Source organism: Vulpes lagopus, chromosome 1, assembly GCF_018345385.1.
Source record: "Vulpes lagopus strain Blue_001 chromosome 1, ASM1834538v1, whole genome shotgun sequence".
Lineage (NCBI taxonomy): Eukaryota > Metazoa > Chordata > Mammalia > Carnivora > Canidae > Vulpes > Vulpes lagopus.
Genome location: NC_054824.1, coordinates 89,325,513 through 89,347,403, shown reverse-complemented (window position 1 = coordinate 89,347,403; position 21,891 = coordinate 89,325,513).

The following is a 21,891-nucleotide window of genomic DNA, read 5'->3' as shown; positions in this document are numbered from 1 at the left end:
TGGCAAATTGAACTCCAATAAAAATAATAAAATAAATAAATGTTATTCTAGTCAAGGCCACCTATATATTTAATACAATCTACATCAAAACTCCATTGGAATTTTTCACAGAAATAGAGAAAATAATCCTAACAAGTGTATGGAACCACAAAAGATGTTGAAGATTCCTAACAACAACAACAGAAAAGCGGACGGCATCACACTTTCTGATTTTACACTAAAGTTATAGTAATTAAAACTTAGCATGGTATTGGTTTAAAAGAGATGCATAGACCAATGGAATAGAGTCAAGAGCCCAGAAGTAAATACTTCTATATATGGTCAACTAATATTTCACAAGAGAACCAAGACTTAAAAATGGGAAAAGAATAGTTACTTCAGTAATTGGTCTTGGGAAAGCTGGAAAACCATGTAAAGAATGTGACCACAACCCTATCTTACACTGCTGACAAAAATTAATTTGAAATGATTAAAGAGTTAAACCTAAGACCTGAAACCCTAAGACTCCTCAAAGAAAATCCTTGTCTTGGCATATTTTGAGATTAAAAAAAGCACAAGCAATAAATAAAAAACCCAGTAAATGGGACTACATCAAACTAAAAAGCTTCTCTACAGCAAAAGAAGCATTCTACAAAATGTAAAGGCAGCCTATGAAATGGGAGAAAATATTTGTGAATTATATATCTGAAGTGTTAATATCTAAATACATAAAGAACTCCTACAACTCAATATCAAAAAACAATTGATTAAAAAATAAGCAGAGGAATTGAATAGACATTTTTCAAAGAAGATACACAGATAGCCAACAGGTGCATGAAAAGGTGCTCAACATCATTAATTATCAGGGAAATGCAAATCAAAACCACAATGAAAGATCACCTCACATCAAAAAGAGGTAAGTGTTTGTGAGGATATGGAAGAAAGGGGAACCCTTGTATATTGTTGGTGGGAATGTAAATTGGTATAGCCACTATGGAAACAGTATGTTTCCTCAAAAATAGAACTACTATATGATTCAGCAATTTCACATCTGAGTATTTACTCAAAGGAAATGAAATAATTGGAAGAGATATCTGCACTCTCATACTCATTGCAGCACTATTCAGAAATGGCCAAGATACGGAAACAACCTAAGTAAGTGGCCATCAGTGGATAAATGGATAAAGAAGTGAAATACACACACATACACAGAGAAACATTACTGAGCTATGAGAAGGTAGGAAATCCTGCCATTTGAAACAACATTGATGATCCTGAGGGCATTATGCTAATGAAATAAGATAGCAAAATACAAATACTATATCACTTATATATAAAATCCAAAAAAACCAACCTCAAAAACAGAATAGAATGATAGTTACCAGGGGCATGGGAGTGGAGGAAATGGAGAGATATTGGTCAAGAATACAAACATTCGATTATAAGTCACTAAGTTCTGGGGATTTTATGATTAGCATGATGATTATAGTTCATAATACTGTATTATATACTTGAAAGTTTCTAAAGAGAAGATCTGAAATGTTCGTACCAAAAGAAAGTAATAGAATTATGAGACATAATGGAGATGTTAGCTAACCCTATGGTGGTAATCATTTTGCAAAATGTAAGTGTATCAAATCAAAACATTGTACACCTTAAACATAATATGTTAATTATATCTCAACAAAGCTGGAAAAAAGTGCCTTAATTTATGACATTGATACATTTTGTAGGATAATGGGGAAGAGGAACTAATGGATATGAGACACCTGAATCTTTCCTAACAGTGTTTCTCAGAGTAGAATTTCTTAGATTCATGCCTACTAAAATCATCTGGTGGAGCAAGCTTTTACACCTAGGAAGTGTACAAAACTATCAATTCCAGCTGGGGTCTCCTTAATAAAGATCATAATACAATTAGTTTGTTGTGATATTTTGTTAATGACATATTTTGATTATTTTTTAAAGATTTTATTTATTTATTCATGAGAGACACAGAGAGAGAGGCAGAGACACAGGCAGAGGGAGAAGCAGGCTCCATGCAGGGAGCCGGATGTAGGACTCGATCCCAGGTCTCTAGGATCACACCCCAGGCTGAAGGCGGTGCTAAACCGCTGGGCCACTGGGGCTGCCCAATGACATATTTTTATTTTTCATTTTATTTTTTAAGGATTTTATTTATTTATTCATGACAGACACACACACACACACACACACACACACACACACACACAGAGGCAGAGACACAGGCAGAGGGAGAAGCAGGCTCCATGCAGGGAACCTGATGTGGGACTCGATCCTGGGACTCCAGGATCTCCTGGGCTGAAGGTGGCGCTAAACCACTGGGCTACTGGTGCTGCCCAATGACCTATTTTTAAAGCTACCCTATAGTTGATAATTATTTTACTGAAATCCCAAACTCACAAAGTTCCTCTAACATTTGCCAAATTAATTTGACCCCATTTTTCTGGCACCCACAAAACACCTGTGTGGTGACTTGCACTCATTATTTTCTTCCTATGGCCTATTTAGCATATTTAGTATTTTTTTGTGTTTAGCATATTTGGAAGATCTGCAGTAAAATAAATTTTAAAATTGACAATACCATAATCAAATTTTTAGTGTATGTTTTAGGAAGCCAAATATTATTTTATTTTTAACTGAACCCACCAACTGTAATATTCCTTTTGCTTCTAAAAATAAATATAATACAACAAATTGAATCTTTACTATTCATTACATTTTGTCTTATTATCCTATATTTCCAAAAGTTTTGGCTGACAGCTGGAATCTGTTGATAAAACCATGCCACTAGATGTATTCCCCGAGTTGCACTATGGCAATGGCTTTTTAGGTAAGAGTAATAGTTGTAAAAGTATTATTTTTTACTAATTACTAAATACTAACCCTGGACTGTCCAGAGAATTTATCTCAGCATAGAAAAAATGGGATTCAATCAATCTACTATTAACACCTAGAATCTTCAACTATAATTGTGAGTCAGTAATACAGAATTAGTTAAAAATATAAACTCGGGGTGCCTGAGTGGTACAGTTGAGGTTCAACTCTTGGTTTTGGCTCAGGTTATGATCTTGGGGTTGTGAGATGGAGACCCACTTAGCATGGAGTCTGCTTGGGATTCTCACCATCTCCCTCTGCCTTATGCTCTCTCTCTCTCTCTCTAAAACAATTAAAAAAAAAAAAGAGCATAAACTCTTGTGTTGGGTATGTGTGACCAACTCCTATCTCTGTTACTTAATATTAAGTGCTGAATGAATTAGCTGTTACTTAATTAATATTTTTTATGTGGACCTCTTTAATATTCAGGTTAGACCTATGTGAAGTACTCTAGCCATCTTAGTGAAAGGCTGCAGTGCACCCCTTCTTTCTCCCCTCTATCTCACAGTCATGTGTGATCTATCACATAAGTATAGATAATATATGATAGTTTTGTATATCAACAATTTATTAAGCATCTTCATTACGCTGAGTCAGTAATATCATCAGAAACTGTACCCATTTCACCCAGACTATCTTAATATGAAAAAAATCAAAGACCCCAAATAAGAATTGCAACTTTAATTCTCCCATTTGAAATACCTTCACTGGTATATATTGAAATTATATAAATAGATATAAATCAGGAACATGTTTGCCTCTGGAAAGGTTTGTATCAACGTGTTTGAAATGGTTTTCTCTCTGTGAATATTATGGGTATTTTAAATTTTCTTCTTTTATTTTTATTTTATCATTTTTGTAACACAAGTAATTTTAAATAAAATAACTTTAAATTAGTAACATACTACCTCTACCTTGATATTGTAACTTTGTTTCATTATGATACCACCTAAATCTACTGTATATAGTGACTAAGCAGTATAATTTCGGAATGTAAAAAGCACTTAAATAAGTCAATGTTACACTAATGGAAAATATCACATAAACATAAGCAAATATGCACAATTAGGTACAATATGATAGAAAATGAAAATGTTACATTTAGTTGTCTAGAACATTGCCTTATAATTTACTATAAAATGTATGAAGCATCTCCCTAGTGGCTGCTAGAATTTAATACTTATTAACCTCATCCAAATTCTACCGTCTCTGTAAAAATCAATTTAAAATAAGCTTATGTAATTCCTTTCCTTTTCTTTGGACACTGAAATGTATTTTTTTTCAAATTCCGTTGAAAAAGCCAAAACTACCATTTTGGAGCTTACATTATAGATCTTCTTGATGTTAATTTGATATATATTAAGTGAATATACCATGGGTAAATTTAATTCATAGTTTGAAAAGAAAATTTTTCTTGAGTCAGGAAACTTTAAATACTCAACCAAAGACAAAAACAATTTTACGCCTTGGGGGGACACACAGAATATAACACCTACAAGCTGTCACTAGGCTCTATTTAATGCTTTGATTTTATCACATGAGTTGGACATTTGTTCCAAATTAATTGCCTCTTTTCAGTTTTTATACAATGCATGTGTATTTTATGTCTCCCTTGCTTTGAGGGCTTTAGAATGAATGAAAACCATAATAGACTGACTTGGATGAGATTCAGAATTTTTGGCAGACTCCTAAGTAACAAGAGCTAGCCAGTACTTAACCAAATAGTACATTTCAGTATCTGCTTTTTCCCCCCAAGTTTCAAACTAATGCTGTTTAACTTAACTGCCCATCTATCTCATGTAAATTTGTTATTTTTAAATAATAAAATGTTAGAAAGAAAATAGAACCTATCAGTAATCTAAATGCTCTTTTATTAGAGTGTTTCTATTTACAAAATTGATTTTTATCCATGTCAGTATTTTTCATTGTATCATAGAAAGCAAACAGTGAAATGGATTTCTTTTTTTCTTTTTTATCCACAGTATTTAATACTTTCCTAAGTTAATCTTTGAGACATTTATTAATATAAACATTTTCTTGCATAGAGATATTGTTTCCTTTGAGTAAGTGAAAATTTGGAGTTAAGAAGGAGCTTGATATCACTATCTATATCTATATTCAAACACCTGATAATTTCTATTCTCCATATTGTTAAGCCTGACTTTTAAATGATAATTATGTTTTCCTATTTTTGATAAAGCTTATAGTATAGTAGTATAGCCAGGAGTGAGATGAAGCAGAAAAGCCTCATAGATATTTTTGACAACTCAAATCCTTTGATATATATAAAAAAAAATGTTAGTTTTGGCACTATAACCCCAAGGACATGAAGTCCACTGTGATTAGTCACATGACTCTCCTGTAGTACCCTACTGAGCTACTGTTGCCATGGCATTCAAAGGCAAATCTTCAACTAGCAACAGTCTATAGATACTATCTGTACAATGTCAAATGATGTATCATTTTCTTCTAATAAAAATCATCTGAATGCATCCCCCAACCAAAACTTGTGCCTAGTTCAGATGTCAAAAATTGCTAATTATTTAAAGCAGTAACGAAGGGTTATTTGAACATGGACACACTTTGTTCTGTTCGTTACATTTATGTTACCTACTAACAAATGAATAAGGAATTAGATTGGGAATGGATGAGTTCAGTTTAGAGAGAAAAATGAAAGCCCATGAATACAAGTCTATTTCTACAGTAATCTATTGAGGCTATTCATTTTTTCCCCAAGTTTAAAAGTGCATTTATATAAGTTATTTAGGGAATCATGAGCACCAAGTATTCATTTCCACTGAGATCATGCATAATAAGTACATTTATAATGCCTGTCAAACATTTGGAATTGATAATATTGTTTATTTTCACATATACTAGACTAGTAGAATACATGGGTGAAAAGATAATACATGTTTCCTAAAAATGTATTCTCAGTATCACTGCACCATGTAAATCAAATATGTCTTAAAGTCACCAAAGAACAGCATCAGGACCATTTCATCCTTCTGATTGAGGAAACGATGCACTAAGTCGTATATCCATAGGGATTTCAAAACTCTGTTTGCCTAGTAGTACATTGTTATGCCCAACCTGGGATAAACTATTTACCTCTAGTATTCTAGTAAGAAATACATCAAAATCCCTCTGAATATTTAAAAAAAAGTTTAATGTAGTCTTGTAAAATAATGTAATATTTTACATCCTAAATATACTAGATTGACCACAACTAAACCAAACAGACAGGACACGAAGAAAATCCAAATTTAAATGCAGTTAATATGTTAAGCCTACCTGTGAACATGAAGCACTTACAATTCATACATATTTTAGAAATTGGAATCTATTTCTACAGAAAATTGAGGTCTGTGTAACTTTAGTTTTTCTCTGTTTAAGTTAAATTTAAAAATCTAATACAAATAGATGGGTTACTATAAATGTCTTCCTGATTATATAACCTTTTCTATACCTACTCCAGAAATATCTAGAATGCCTACTTGATGTTTAATAATATGTATGCTTTTATATATTTTCTACATTGTGCCTGTTCCTTTAGGAAACAGACATTAAGGTAGTTAGGAATCTAATAGCCATACCAAGGTAAGGCTTTAGAAGCATACAGGGAGAGAGAGCAAGAATAGGTTAAATCCTCCAACATTGCTTTTTCTTCTACCAAATCACCACAGCTATGCTTATATCACTCCTCTTTGGTGATGTGTTTGTTTATATGTTTTGCACATATTTTAATTGGATTTTTGTGGCTTTTTTGAATTGTTGATTTTTAAGTACTTTTTATATGCTTTTGGTTAAAAATCATATATGTGTTATGCAAGGATTTTTCTCCAGTCTGTAGCTTGTTTTTTTATTTTCTTAACAGTGATTTTATAGTGTATAAGTTTTAATTTTAGTAAATTCCAAATTATCATTTTTTTTCTGTTATATTTAAAACTCCATGAAAAAATCCAAGGTTACCTAAATTTTTTTCCTGTTTTCTCTAGAAAGGTTAGTTTTGGAGTTTATATTTAGGTCTTTGATCTATTTTCAGTTAATTTTTGTGAAAAATGTGAGGCAGAAATCTACTTTCATTCTTTTGCACATGATTGTTCAGTTGCTTCAGAATTATTTGTTGAGAAACACTCTTTCTCCATTTAATTACCTTACCTATTTCTCAAAGATCATTTGACTACTTGTGTGGACTCTATTTTCTTTCACTGATCTATATCTTTTGCTGATACCATGCTGTCTTGAATAATGTCACTTTATTGTGAGTCTTAACATATGGTACTGTCAATCCTCCAACTTTGTTCCTTAGTACTGTGTTGGCTATTCTTTATCTTCCTCTTTTCCATGTAAATTTTAGAATGACTTTGTAAATAATAGCTTGATAGGCTCTAGGTTATGTTAAATCTGTAGATCAAGTTGGGAAGAATTAGCATCTTAATAATATTGAGTCTTCCTACTTTTAAAATCAGAATATCTTTACATTTTTTTTTAAGATTTTCCTTAAGCTTTTTTCATCAAAGTTTTGTAGTTTTTCATATGTAAGTTCTGTAGACATTTTGTTAGATTAATACCTAAATAGTTCATTTTTGTGTTCTATGATAAGAGGATTTTTTAAAATTTCAAATTCTAATTGTTCATTGCGAGTATATAGGAGAAAATAACTTTGTCATATTAGCCTGTAACTCATGACTTTGATATACTCATTTCCAGGTGTTTCTGTTTTCCTACACATACAATCATGTCATCTGCAAACACAGGCAGTTTTATCTTTCTTCCCAATCTGTATAATTTTATTTTCCTTTTCTGTCTTATTGCATTTTTAGGACTTCCAGTATGATACTGATTAGAAGTGCAGCAACAGGACATCCTTGACTTATTCCTAGACTTAGGAGGAAATCATTCAGTATCTCATCATTAAGTATGATGTTATCTGTCGGCTTTTTGTAGATATTCTTTATCAAGTGACAAATTTACCTTCTTTTACTAGTTTGCTGAAAAATTTTAGTATGAATGACTGTTGAATCTTATCAAATACTTTGTCTACCTTTATTATAGAGACATATGATTTTGGTTCTTTAGCATGTTGATGTGGTGCATTAAATTGATTGTTTAAATATTGAACCAGCCTTGAATACTTGCTTTAAATCCTACTTTCTTCTGTCATATAATTCTTTTTATACATTGTTTCATTTAATTTAATAATTTCTTGAAGATTAAAAATCTATGTTCATGAGAGATACTGATACATAATATTCCTTACTCATCTTGTCTGTATTTAATTTGCTGTTAAAATAATACTGACCTCATAGAATGAATTATGAAATGTTAACTTTGCTTCTGGGTTTTGTTTTTTTTTTAAGTGATTGTGAAGAATTGATATCATTACTTTCTTAAAGTTATGACATAATTTTCCAGTAAAAACATATGGGCTTGTGTATTACCTTTTCAAATATTTTTATTGATTCAATTTTCTTAATTAAGATATTGGCCTATGCAGATTATCTGTTTCTCCTTGTGTGAGTGTTGGTAGTTTGTGTTTTAGGGAATTCATCCTTTTCATCTGTAAGTTATAATATCTGTGGAAATATAATATCTGTGGAAATCACTTTATTATCCTTTAATGTCCATGGAATCAGTACTTATGATTTATCTTTAATGTCTAATATTGGTAATTTTTATCTTCTTTCTTTTTAATTGTTTAGCCTATTAGAGTTTTATCAATTTTATATCAAAGAACCATTTATCACTTCTTTTCACAGAACCAAGTTAGGTTTCCTTGATTTTCTCTGTTGATTTCCTATTTCAATTTCACTGTTTTCTGCTCTAATTTTTATTATTTCTTCTGTTTGCTTTAGACCTAAATTGCTCTTTCTCTAGTTTCCAAAGGAGGTTGAGATTACTAATTTCAGAACTTTCTTCATTTCTCACTTAATATGATAAATTTCCCTTTAAGCACTGCATTCACTGATCTCACAAATTTTGATAAGCTATATTTTAGTTTATATTTAGTATGAAATTTGTTAAATTTATTTTGAGACTTTTTTGACCCAGTGTCATATAGAATCACATTGTTTTATATCCAAATACTTGGGAATTTTCTAAGTATCTTTCTGTTGCTGGTATCTAATATTAATTCTGATTTAACTTTACTGTGGTCTGAGAGCATACCCTATATGATTTCTTTTCTTCTGACTATTCTAAAGTATGTTCTATAACCTAGTGTGGTTTATTTGTGTGAATTTCTACATAAACCTGTGAAGATGTTGCTATTGTTTGATGAAGTATATCAATTAGATCAAGTTGATTGAAAGTACTCTTCAAATCGAGTTGGCTTTGTGTAAAATCAATATAGCTCCTCTACCTTTAATTAATATTATCATGGTATATTTTTCCCAATTTCTTTACTTTTAACCTGTTGGAATCCATTTATAATAAAAATGGATTCCTTATAGGTATTTTGGGCAAATTTTAAATTCAGAAATCCTGATAAGTTCTCCTTTTTAATTGGCATATTTATACTATTGACATTTAAAGTGATCACTGATAGAGTTGGATTAATTTCTACAAAGTTTGTAACTGTTTTTGGTTTGTTACATTTCCTTTGTCTTTTTTCCCTTACCTTTTCTGGTTTTTAATAGGGCATTTTATACAATTATTTTTATTAATTTTCTTATATCAATTATGTTTCTGTTTCAGTTTTTTTAGAAGTTGCTGTAGAATTCATAGTATATGTTTCAAACTAATCCAAGTTCATCTAATAACTGTGTTGCTTCATGTGTAGTATAGATGCCTCATACCAGTATTCTCAATTTCTTCCTCTCATCCCTTCTGACACAGATGTCTTTCACTTCATTTACTCATATGGTATGCTGCCTAGTACTTCAACAAAAAGTTACCTTTTAGATCAATTAATGATAAGAAAAACAAAGATTTTTATTTTATTTTATTTTATTTTATTTTATTTTATTTTATTTTTATTTATTTATGATAGTCACAGAGAGAGAGAGAGAGAGGCAGAGACACAGGCGGAGGAAGAAGCAGGCTCCATGCACCGGGAGCCCGATGTGGGATTCGATCCCGGGTCTCCAGGATCGCGCCCTGGACCAAAGGCAGGCGCCAAACCGCTGCGCCACCCAGGGATCCCGAAAAACAAAGATTTTATCTTACTTTTATTTATGTATTTATTTATTCCTCCTATAGCCTTCTTTTCTAAATATATATATATTTATATATATATATAAATATATACATATATTCATATATATATATATATGAATTTATGACCTGAATCATTTTCTCTTACTTGAGAACTCTTTGTCTGGCATGACAATAGTGCTAATAATGAAATATAGTCAATTTTATTTGAGAGAGACTTTAATTTTTCCTTCATTTTTGGATGAATATTTCACTGGATATAGTATTTCAGGTTTTTCTTCTTCTTTTTCCTTTCAGCACTTTAAATATTTCCATGCTCTTCTTGCTTACATGGTTTCTGACAAGAAGTCTGCTGTAGTTCTTATACTTGTTCTTTTTTTTGTATGGCTTCTTTCAAGATTTTTCTGTTTTTGATTTTCCACATTGCAATATGATATACCCAGGTGTTTTGTTTTTGTTTTTATCCTGCCTAGTATTTTCTGAGCTTCCTGGTTTTACATATGTCATTAATTCTGGAAAATTGTTAGCCATTTTTACTTCAGATATTTATTCTGATTTATTCTCTCTCATTTGCATCTGTGTAATATTTGATATGTTAGAATTTAAATCTGCCATTGCATTACTTGTTCTATATTTATTCTTTCTATTTTTCACTACCTCATTTCCCATTTCTTTTCTCCTATGGATTATTTTTATTTTGAATTATCTAGGGTGTTTGAGGATCTCTCTCATACTTTCTTTTTTTATTTAGTGGTTCTCCTAGAAATTACACTATATACATACATATGTATATATATGTATATAGTGTATAGTGTGTATATATATATAGTTTTATATATAATATATATAGTATACAGTGTGTATATATATAGTTTTATATATAGTGTATGTATATATACTTAGTTTTTCAGTGCACCTGTTTGGGTTTAGAATTCATTATTTACTGTCTTTTACTGTCACTGTCTTTTATTACCAACATTTTGGTATTTTTGTGTTTTTTTTTAAGATTTTATTTATTCATGAGAGACACTATCTTTTACTATCACTGTCTTTTACTACCAACATTTTGAGGGTTTTTTGGGTTCTTTTTTTAAGATTTTATTTATTTATTTATTTATTTATTTATTTATTCATTCATTCATTCATTCATTCATGAGAGACACAGAGAGAGAGGCAGAGACACAGGCAGAGGGAGAAGCAGACTCCATGCAGGGAGCCCGATGTGAGATGTGATCCCAGGATTCCAGGATCATGCCCTGGGCCATAGGGAGGCACTAAACCAGTGAGCCACGCAGGGATCCCCACTACCAACATTATTTTTTTCTCTTAAAAAAATCTTAAAAAAATACTTAACAGAATTATAGTCTATTATGTTGACTTTTTATCTCCTCTTTCCATTTCACTATTTCTTCTTCATTCTTGATGCTCCAGATTTTCATCTATTATTATTTCCTCTCTCTGTTGTATAAGGCTTTCTTTAGCATTTTGTTTACAGCAGCTCTCCTGTTAACAAATCTCATGGTTTTCTATGGTCTGAGATTATTTTTATTTCTGTTGTGTTCCTGAAAGGTATTTTCTCTAGATATAGAATTTGAGGCTGTCAGCTATTTTTGTTGTTGTTGTTTTGTTTTGCATTTGAAAAATATTGGACAACTTCCTTCTGTTCTCTATGGTTGCTAATGAAATACTCTGCTGTCATTCAAATTATTATTTCCATAGAGGTAATATATTACATCTTTTTTTTTACTATTTTTAAGATTTTTTTCCTTTGTCTTTTTTTTAGAGATAAAATATTTTATTTTGATCTGTCAAAGTATATAAGTGTATAGATTTGTTTAGATTTAGCTTCTTAATCAAACATGGAAAGATTTCAGTCTTCAGTTCTTAAAGTGTTTTTTTTTAAGCCATTTACTACTACATGTTCTTTTTTACAGATATATCATTTATTTTAATTGTCCAAAAATTCTTGAGTCTTTGTTCATTTTTTAAAATTTATATTTTCCATGGATGCTCAGATTAGATAATTTTTATTGCTTTGTTTCTGAGCTCAGTGACAATTTCCTTTGATTCTTGAGTCTTTGTTCATTTTTTAAAATTTATATTTTCCATGGATGCTCAGATTAGATAATTTTTATTGCTTTGTTTCTCAGCTCAGTGACAATTTCCTTTGATATCTCCATTCTTCTATTAAATCCATCTGGTGGATTCTTAATTTCTATTATTTTATTTCCAGTTTTAAATTCCAATTTTGTTCTTCTTTATATTCCTTCTATTTATTTTGTATATATATATAAAGTTGAGATGCTCTTGTTTTTTGATATGACAGGTGATTTGGGATTGTGTTTTGCACCTTTTATGAGTTATTTATATTTTAGTTTTTTAGTACACCTGTTTGGGTTTAGAATTAATGTCCTGGTCTAATTTTATAGCCCATAATTCAAATAGCAGTTTAGTTTCAGAGCTTTAGCATTGCTCTTTTGGTATATATCACTTGTGTGCTACCGTGCCAATCCAAAACCTGGGAAATACTACACTATGGTCCAATTTTCAAAACTTGTATTGCATTGCTTCTGTTTGCTTACTGAATAGCTCAGACTTTATATGTAGATCCATTTGACCTATTTGTTTCCTTCCTGGATCCATCTTGATTATTAACAAGATAATTAACAATAAGCCTGGTCCTTAACCTTATACACATTGCCTCACATCATTTCATTAATAAAATATGATATCCTATTACAACACCATAAAGAAACCTAGCTTTTCTTTATCCAAGGAATTGAGATTAATAAAAGATGTTACAGGGCATGTAGATGGCACAGTGAAGCATCCAACTCTTGGTTTCGGCTCAGGTCATAATTTCCAGGTCAGAAGATGGGAGCCCCATATTGGACTCCATGCTCAGCTGGAAATCTGCTTGTTCCTCTCCCTCTGCCCTTTCGCTGTTCTCTCCCTGAAATAAATAAATAAGCCTCTAAAAAAATTTTTTTAAAAGACACCAAGATGATATCAGAAAAAGTTTTAAAGATAAAGTAGAGGGACACCTGGGTGATTCAGCGGTTGGGCATCTGCCTTTGGCTCAGGGTGTGATCCTGGAGTCCCAGGATTGAGTCCCACATCGGACTCCCTGAATGGAGCCTGCTTCTTCCTCTGCCCATGTCTCTGCCTCTCTCTCTCTGTCTCTCATGAATAAATAAATAAAATCTTTAAAAAAATAAAGAGAAAGTAGAATTACTGTTTCTTTAGGTATTGGGAAAGGAATGAACTCTGATTTTTTAAGGACTCTATGGGAATTTATGAACTGTGGATGTAGCTGATTTTCAGAATAGTGTTCTGAAATAGAAAGAGAAGGGGGAGAGGGGTTTGAGATTATCTACTACTCCTTAAAATTTTGTGAGGGTACTATAATTATGACTGTGATTAATTGGAATTATGATCTTCCCATTTTGTAGATAGTGTGACTATTCAAAACATTAACTAATGAATAGATTATAACACAATAAAGACATAGACTAATAATTCAAAATACCATACTTTCTTAGGATTTGTTGGATTTGGTAGTTGACTAAGCATTAAAGCATTGCAGCCATAGCTTTTATTTACAATAATAGAAAAGAACAGAGGCAGGGCTGGATTCTCTAAAGTTTTGGAATGCCAAAATAAGAAATTTGGACTTTATTGAATCCAGACTGGAATCCACTGAAGCATTTTAAACATGAGAATGACTCAGAACGTCTCCTTAACAAGATTTATCTGATAACAGAGTATATGATAGATGGGAGCACTGACACGAGTCAGAAAAGAGCACAGTTAGTGAAATATTGCAGGCATCATTGGAAGGTAGCTTTTGATATACTATCGAGTATGTGCAATCCATTGGGGTAGAATGCTATTTTAAAAAAGGATTACAGACTTATATAAAACAAACTATCTGTAATTATGTAAATAGAGATTACAATGATATGGACCACAAGTTCCCATTCTCTAGGGCATATGATTTTGTCCAGATGGTATCAGCGGTGCCCCCAAGATAATCCAGAGATTAATTAACAGCTTTATGGAGGATTATCTTTTCCTTTCATCCTTAGAGATATCTAGTATTGGTCAAGGTTAAAGTGAAGCTACATAGATAAATATTGATTTGCTGTGATAAGTACAACAAGTATTTCTAACCCTAACATTTGTTGTGTTCTTGATTTTAAAATTTCTTAATAATTGAGCTTAAATATCCATTTTAAAGAGTATTAGCAAATATGCTCTAATTATTTTATCATCATCTATCATACAGAACTTTACTTGATGGAATATCTTCTGGGCACTTTAATAAACAAACTACCCCAGAAATCAGAGTAGAAAGCCATAGTTTGTGACAGACCAAATTACAGTCTATTACATGTGTTTAAAACTCAGAGAAGAAACAAGAGTGAGAGATGGGATAGGCTAACACAGTTAGAATAGGTTGTACATGAAAGGAAGAATGTGCTATATGAATCCTATGTTTTACAATGTTCAGATGTACTGTCTCTCTTTACTTGGCTCTTCATTGCAGATGGTGTGCAAAGGACTCAGAGAAAAAAGGTACCAGGGCCAAGGACACACATTGCTCTGTCAGAGAGATGCAGAGACAAGTAACTTGCCAGTTAGTTTGCAGCCTAGCCATGGGCATTATCTGCCTTTCATGGGTAGAGCATATCTGAGACCATAAAACAACTATACTAGATGTCACCAATGGGTGATGGATGTAGGGATGAGATAGGTTTTAGCCCATAAGATGTGTATCAGTGTGTCGTCTTTGCATCTCTTTTTATCTTTTTGTGACACTTGTTTATTTCAGCATAATTACAATTATTCTTTACATCCTTAGCATATCTTATAGATTATTTATTATACTGTTTAGAACTCAGCTTACAGATTCTGCCTATATCTCACATGTTACTTGTTTATTCATTATCTGTATGTCACATATCCTCTGAGTTTTGCCAATATCTCACAATCTATCAGTTTATTACCTTGGCTTATCACTTTTTATGAGTTACATTCATGTTTTTCATTTACTTGTCCTCCATAGCAGAATTTAAGTTTTCAAATAATAAAGAATTCATATTACAGTACTTATACTGCTGCTTATATGGCACCAATTTTAAGGAAAGCTTTTTCTCAGAGCCTACATCAAGCCACTAAATTATGTAAGTATCTGGGCCATTTGTTTACAATTCCCACTTAGCTTTGAAGTTCTATCCATGTTAAGCATCACTTGCTTAAAAATTTTTATGTCATCTCTTTGATTAGTGAAAAATAGCAGTTATTGATTCACATGTCATCGACTCATTAAAAATATAATATGCAGTATATTACCTATTATATTTTATCTTTGGATTTTAAGATTGCACAGTCAAAATGATTGGCTTATTGGCAAATGTAAAACAGAATCACAAGTCTGGAATCCAAGCTTCAGAAATTGTAATATAAAAAATGTCCATGACCATACAATAGATATTGGACTTACTCTGACATATGCAGGTATATTTTTTATATTGAGTCTACTCTTCCTCCCCCTGTCTTGTATTATCCCTTTGTAGTTGCCTCATTCTCCTGATATCTTCAAAAGAATGAAAGAATAATAACAACATAGAACTGTATGCCCAGTATAACTATCTTTCAAAAGTAATGGCTAAGTACAGACTTTTTAAAGCAAGAGTTGAAAGACATCACTAAAAACAGACAGGAACAACTGAAGGATGGAATTCAAGAATAAGAAAAATGGTGCCAGAAGTTAGAACTGAGATATGAAAAGGTATCATACCACCAGAAAAATGTGCATTAATCCAAACAATAGAATGATTATAAATTTGAGAGGCTGAAAATGGAAGACCCAAAATATAGGACACGCATATCACATAAATAGGAAAATTTGAAAATATTTTGAGAAAACATAATAATGAAAGTACAACATGTCAGTTGTATTGCACACACCCACAGCTTTAAATGCTCATATTTAGAGAGAAGAATTTGTAAAATTCATGACATATGGTACCATCTTAAGAAGCTAGAAAAAGGAGAGCAAAAAAGTCAAATATAAATAGAAGGAAATAAGATTAAAGGAGAAACCAGTAAAATGGAAAATTTCAAATTCCTTGAAAAAAATACAACTAATTGAGGTTCCTGGGTGGTGCAGTCAGTTAAGCACCCAACTCTTGGTTTCGGCTCAGTTCACAATCTGAGGCTTGTGGGATTGCCCCATGGCAAACTCCAGGTTGAGCTTCATGCTGGGTGTAGAGCTTGCTTAAGATTCTCTCTCTGCTCCTCCCTACTTCTCCCTCCTCCTCCCTAACCCCCCCCCCCAAAAAAAGAAATATACCTAAGTGTAAGGTAGTAAAAATTTTAAAATAAAGGAGAAGAAAAAAATATCAAGAAAATGCTAAGCAAAAGACAAGTAAACAAATGAAATTTTACTTAATAGATAATTTAGAATAGAAGCTAAGTCAAAGAACATTGACAGAATATAGAATGTTATCATTTATGCATAAAACAGTTTCACTTCCTAGGAAGAAATTCTAAAGTTGTATGCAACTGGTAACAGATCTCTAAGATAAAGGAAGAAAAATTAAAATTGACAAATCTCCTAAAACTATATGAGATTGCAACCTTTCTCAGCAATTGATGAATGAAACAGACAAAAAGTCAAGACAAAAAGTCAAGATGCAGATTATTTTAGCTACATAAGTAACAAAGCTAATGTGTATATATGTAGTACCATAATGAACAGAAACACACCTGTTTTTCAAAGGCCATGAAGCACTTCGTAGTGATACTCAATTTATAACAGTGTATTCTCTGATTATAATGCAAGTAACATAAACAATAAGAGTAACTAAGATAGCTAAGAAACAGGTAATTAGAAAAACTGGAAAAGTAGAAAACATACAATTAGAAAATTTAACAAATCACCTCAATAGCTTATATGTGGAAGGAAATAAATCATAATGGAACATTTTAAATGCTAATATTTAATAACAAAAATACTATTATCTCCATTTGTTGTGTAAGGCTAAAGTTACCTACTTAAAGAGAACCCTGTAGCTTTATGTATTTTATATTAGGAAAGAAGAAAGGCTTAAAACTGAATGACCTCTGAAGCCAGCAAATAAAAACAGAATATGATTGTTAATGAATTAATAAAGATGAATTAATAATGAAGCAATAAAAGAAAAATCTACTTTAGAAAGATCAATGAAGCTTTGTTCTTTTGAAAACTGATAAAATTAATCTTTGGCAAAATTTATCAGACTAAAAAAACACAAAGACAGAGGATGTGTTAGTAGGAGTGAAAAATGGAATAAGACTATTATAGATGTACGAATGAGTAAGAAGAAAAATGAAGAACAACATTATACTAATCAATTTGAAAATGTGAGAACTATTGCTTTATAGAAAAATAGACCAAAACAGAATCAGAAATCTTTTTGTCTTTTTTTTTAACTTTATGGTTTCAACAGTAGTAAGATACCTTCTCACAATGAGAAGTCCAAGCCTAGATGAATTTATAGAAAGTTCTAGTAAACATTCATATGAGAGATATTTCTTAAATTACACAAATGCTTTCAGAGAAGAGAAATATTAGTAACTTGAATACAATAATGTATACAGAAGTAATGAATCATGGATAATTTTGGCTTATTCTAGGAATATTGTGTTTTCCCATATTAAAAATATTTCAAAATATTTTAATGTAACAGCTTGTTAAATGGTTAAAGGATAAAGACTGTGTCATCTAAATAGGTTAGAGAAAAAAAGTATTTCATAATATTAGTTACCTCTTCATGAAAAAAAATAACTTTTTGGTGAGGACCATGATTATAACATTATGTCAGAGAAGAATATGCCTTGTGGAGTTTTAGCTCAGAGAAAGCCCAATTTTGGCTGCTGATAGTTCTCACCAATGTCTAATCCTAATCTTTACCTTCTTCCCAGCAGAGGGGCAGAGGTAGAAGGCACACCACTGAAATACAGGTATATGCCAGAAAAGAGCAGGAGTCTGAGAAGTGACTCTCTTAGAGACCTCAAAGGGGAACAAAAGAAAATGATTTGAAGGGAACAAATGTGATTCTTTAGAAACAAAAAAAGACAAGAGAAAACAAAACAACCTGACCAAGAAAGCGAAGGTAGAATGTAGGAAGAAATTAAATTCCTGAAATTGAAGAGCAGGAAATGTGTGTGTGTGGGGGGAAGTAGGGTATGCTATTGAAGTCAGTGACGCTTAGCCAGGAAACACCAGGTATTGGAGATAGCTACTCAATCACACTGAAAATCCAGGCACAGTGGCTAGAACTGTGCTTCCCAAACTATGATCCACAAGAGCCCAGACATCAGGTTTACTTGGGGAAAAGCACTAAACGAGTATATACCAATACTAATTGACTAAGTCTGATTGCTGGGGGAGGAGAATCTCAAGGATTGTGCTTGTTTAACAACATTCAGGATGATTCTCATATCCTTAGAATTTTGATGAGCCTTGACTTAGCAATCCCAGTGGAACCATGTCTCTTTTTTTCATCTGTCCCATTTGGAATGATAACATGGAGAATAAACTTGTCAGGAACTTGAGGAGAAATGAATGGAAATTATCCAGTTTCCTGTATTATCCATTGATTTGAAATTAATTTTTAAATGTTCTACTTATTAAATGTTAACTTCTGTTGTGCTTCTAGAGCTTAAAAGATGCACATGGTCTGATATTACACTTCAGGTTTGTTGTTAATTTATTTATTTGACAGTTATGCACAGGTAAGGACCTACAAATGTGGAATATTTATATAATTCTTATTCCATAGTATCTGGCCAATTTTTTTTATTTTTCTTTTTTCGTTAAACTTTTGTTTTAATGGGTCTAAAAATTCTGTGACAGATTTTTGGTCAAGTTGTTTCCATTAAAAAATACTGATTTTAAAAACTAATAACTTAAAACTGACACACACACACACACACACACACACACACACACACAAATAGTCCACAAAACATTCTCCTTTCCTTCTGAAGGTTTTATGATGCATTATTATCATTAACCAGTATCTTACTATTAAACTTAAATGGCCAATTGACACAAACAGTTCTGAGACTGTGGCCAATTTTTTTTTAAATTTTTATTTATTTATTTATGATAGTCACAGAGAGAGAGAGAGAGAGAGAGAGAGGCAGAGACACAGGCAGAGGGAGAAGCAGGCTCCATGCACCGGGAGCCCGACGTGGGATTCGATCCTGGGTCTCCAGGATCGCGCCCTGCGCCAAAGGCAGGCGCTAAACCGCTGCGCCACCCAGGGATCCCAGTGGCCAATTTTTTTTAAAGGAAGAATAATACAAGTAAGATTCAGGAGCTATTAAAAATTGCTGTATGTACTATATTTATACTGTGACAAAATGCTGTATGTACTATATTTAAAAATCAAGAAAGCCTGAAATTAAATACAGTTCACGTAATATTTTGCTTTATCAAACATCCTTTAAGGTTAATAGAAATGGATATAGACAAATATGATATGGTATTTTTATTGGGAAAATAAATTATTTCCCAGGGGAAAAAAAGTATATTTTTAAAATTAAAAAGGTTTTATAACATATACTAAGGCAAGAGGATGAGTGAAAAATAGCTATAGATATTAATTAAAAACATACTTGATAAGTGCTTATAAGTTAACACAGTTGCTACAATAGCTACTTTGCATTTATGGAAATTTAAAATGCATGTAAGAGAGAATGATGATGTCCCTGCTTTGTTTCTGTGCTGGTCAGATAACAAAGTCTGCAGTGTGGTATGCAGTTTTTAGAACTGCACTTTCAAGTGGGCATACACAAACCAGCATGTTAAGGGCCTTTGGACCAAGATAATGAACAATTGCAGGAGCCAATAATGTTTAATTATATACTACAAGAATATTCCATATTAGAGTTAGGCTTGTAGACAGAATAAGATCAGAGACATCTTACTTATTTTCAAATAAAGTCCACTGAATATAGAACTAGGGACAATATGAGGAACTAATATAAGAACACAAAAACACAGATTATAGAACAGTTTTCGAAGGTGCATGATTTACATTGAACTGTATAGTCCCCACTGATGCCTTTAAGTATAGGCTGGATGACTTTGGCAGTTTAAAAACATGATCCCAGATCTCCTGAGAGGTGAGTGGTCATCGTTCCTCCCCTTGAGTCTGGGCTTTCTGACTGGCCAGTAGCATATGGAGGAAGGGATGCTGTGACAGTTTTCAGATTCTAGCTTTAAGAGGCTGGAAGCTTCTACTTTCCATTTCTTGGTGTACTTGCTTTTGGAACCCAAGCACCATGCTGTGCAGGAGCAGAGCTGTGTGTGGAGAGTCCCACATGGAGAAGAACTGGGAGTCAACAACAACTTTTAGGCCTTGCAATGGAGCCATCTTGGAAGTAGATCCTCCTGCCCTACTCTCCCTGCCCAAGGATCCCCTGATGTACTTTACTCTAGGGTCCCTATTACCAAAACAGACGTTTTCCTTCTGATTTATTTCAGTCTTAACCATCATTTCATTTCAGTCTGCATGCTATTCCGAGGCTGTCTCCTGTCATCTTCTAGTCTCCAGTCTGGGACAACTCCTTGCATTTCTTTCTTTCTTGAATGAGCAGAACTCACTCAAAATGCCTTCCTCTCAGGCTTTTCCTTATTAGTGTTTAAACCTTGATGAAATGTGCTGTTTCTTTTTATCCTTAATGTCTTCCAAAGCCCTATCACACACCTGTTATTCTCAACTTTTCAGTGACGCAATTTAAAAGATTCCCTTTTTTAAAATGTGTTCCTCAAAAAAAAAAAAAAATTAAAAAAATAAAAAAATAAAAATAAAAATAAAATGTGTTCCTCTTCTCTTTCTATGGAAACAGCAGGCCCTTGGCTTGGTTAATCAAAAATCCAACCTATCAAAAATTCCATCCAGTATGATTATTGGCAGATCAAAACCCCATATCTCTACTTTACAATTGCTGCTATAATGTCTAAAAATTTGTCTTAGAGAGAAGGGAATATTTTTCTGATGGTTTTAATTTTCTTAAAAGAAATACTTCTTATACAAAGGAAGAAACATTTCTTATACTCTCATCACTGAATTATTAATTTAAAAACGTAGTATGATATTGTCTGAAAAAATAGGCTCTGATTCAGATAGAACTTGGTTTAATTCTAGTTTTCTCAGTTAAACTAGTTATATTGTTTCTGGATTTCTGTAAGTCTCAATTTATTTGTAAAATATCGAGAACATACTCACTTTATCAGATGAATTAAAATTGACATAATGTATCTAAAGCATTAAGTACTGTTTTTTAAGTCAATTAACATTTTACCTATCACAACTAGGCTGTCACCACTTCATAAACCTGGGGCAGTTTGATATAGGTTATGCAGAGCAGTGATCAATTTCAACACAAAATGTGAAGAGAAATCTAAGAAATGGGTACAGAATGAGAAAGATCCAGATCTTCTTATTTCAAAACAATTATAAGGAATTTTGGACTCCACTAATTTTGTGTATAGAACAATGATTTTTAGAAAATTATTGATTTTTATAAAGGTTAGATTTGTGGATTCTCCTAAAAAGGAAAATACATGAGATGATGCAGAATACTTTAAGAGATAATCTTGAGGAGTATTAGAAGTATGTAAGTATAAAAGCAAATAGCAAATCAAGAAACATGCCATCTGATGTAGAATAAGGTATAAAAAAAATAAGAAGGGGAAAGGATTAGTTTTGGTTTAGGCAAGAGAGACATTCTTGAGGAAGTAATATCTTCAATAAAAATACAGTAACTTTGTGTTTTTGACTGAATTAAAAATTT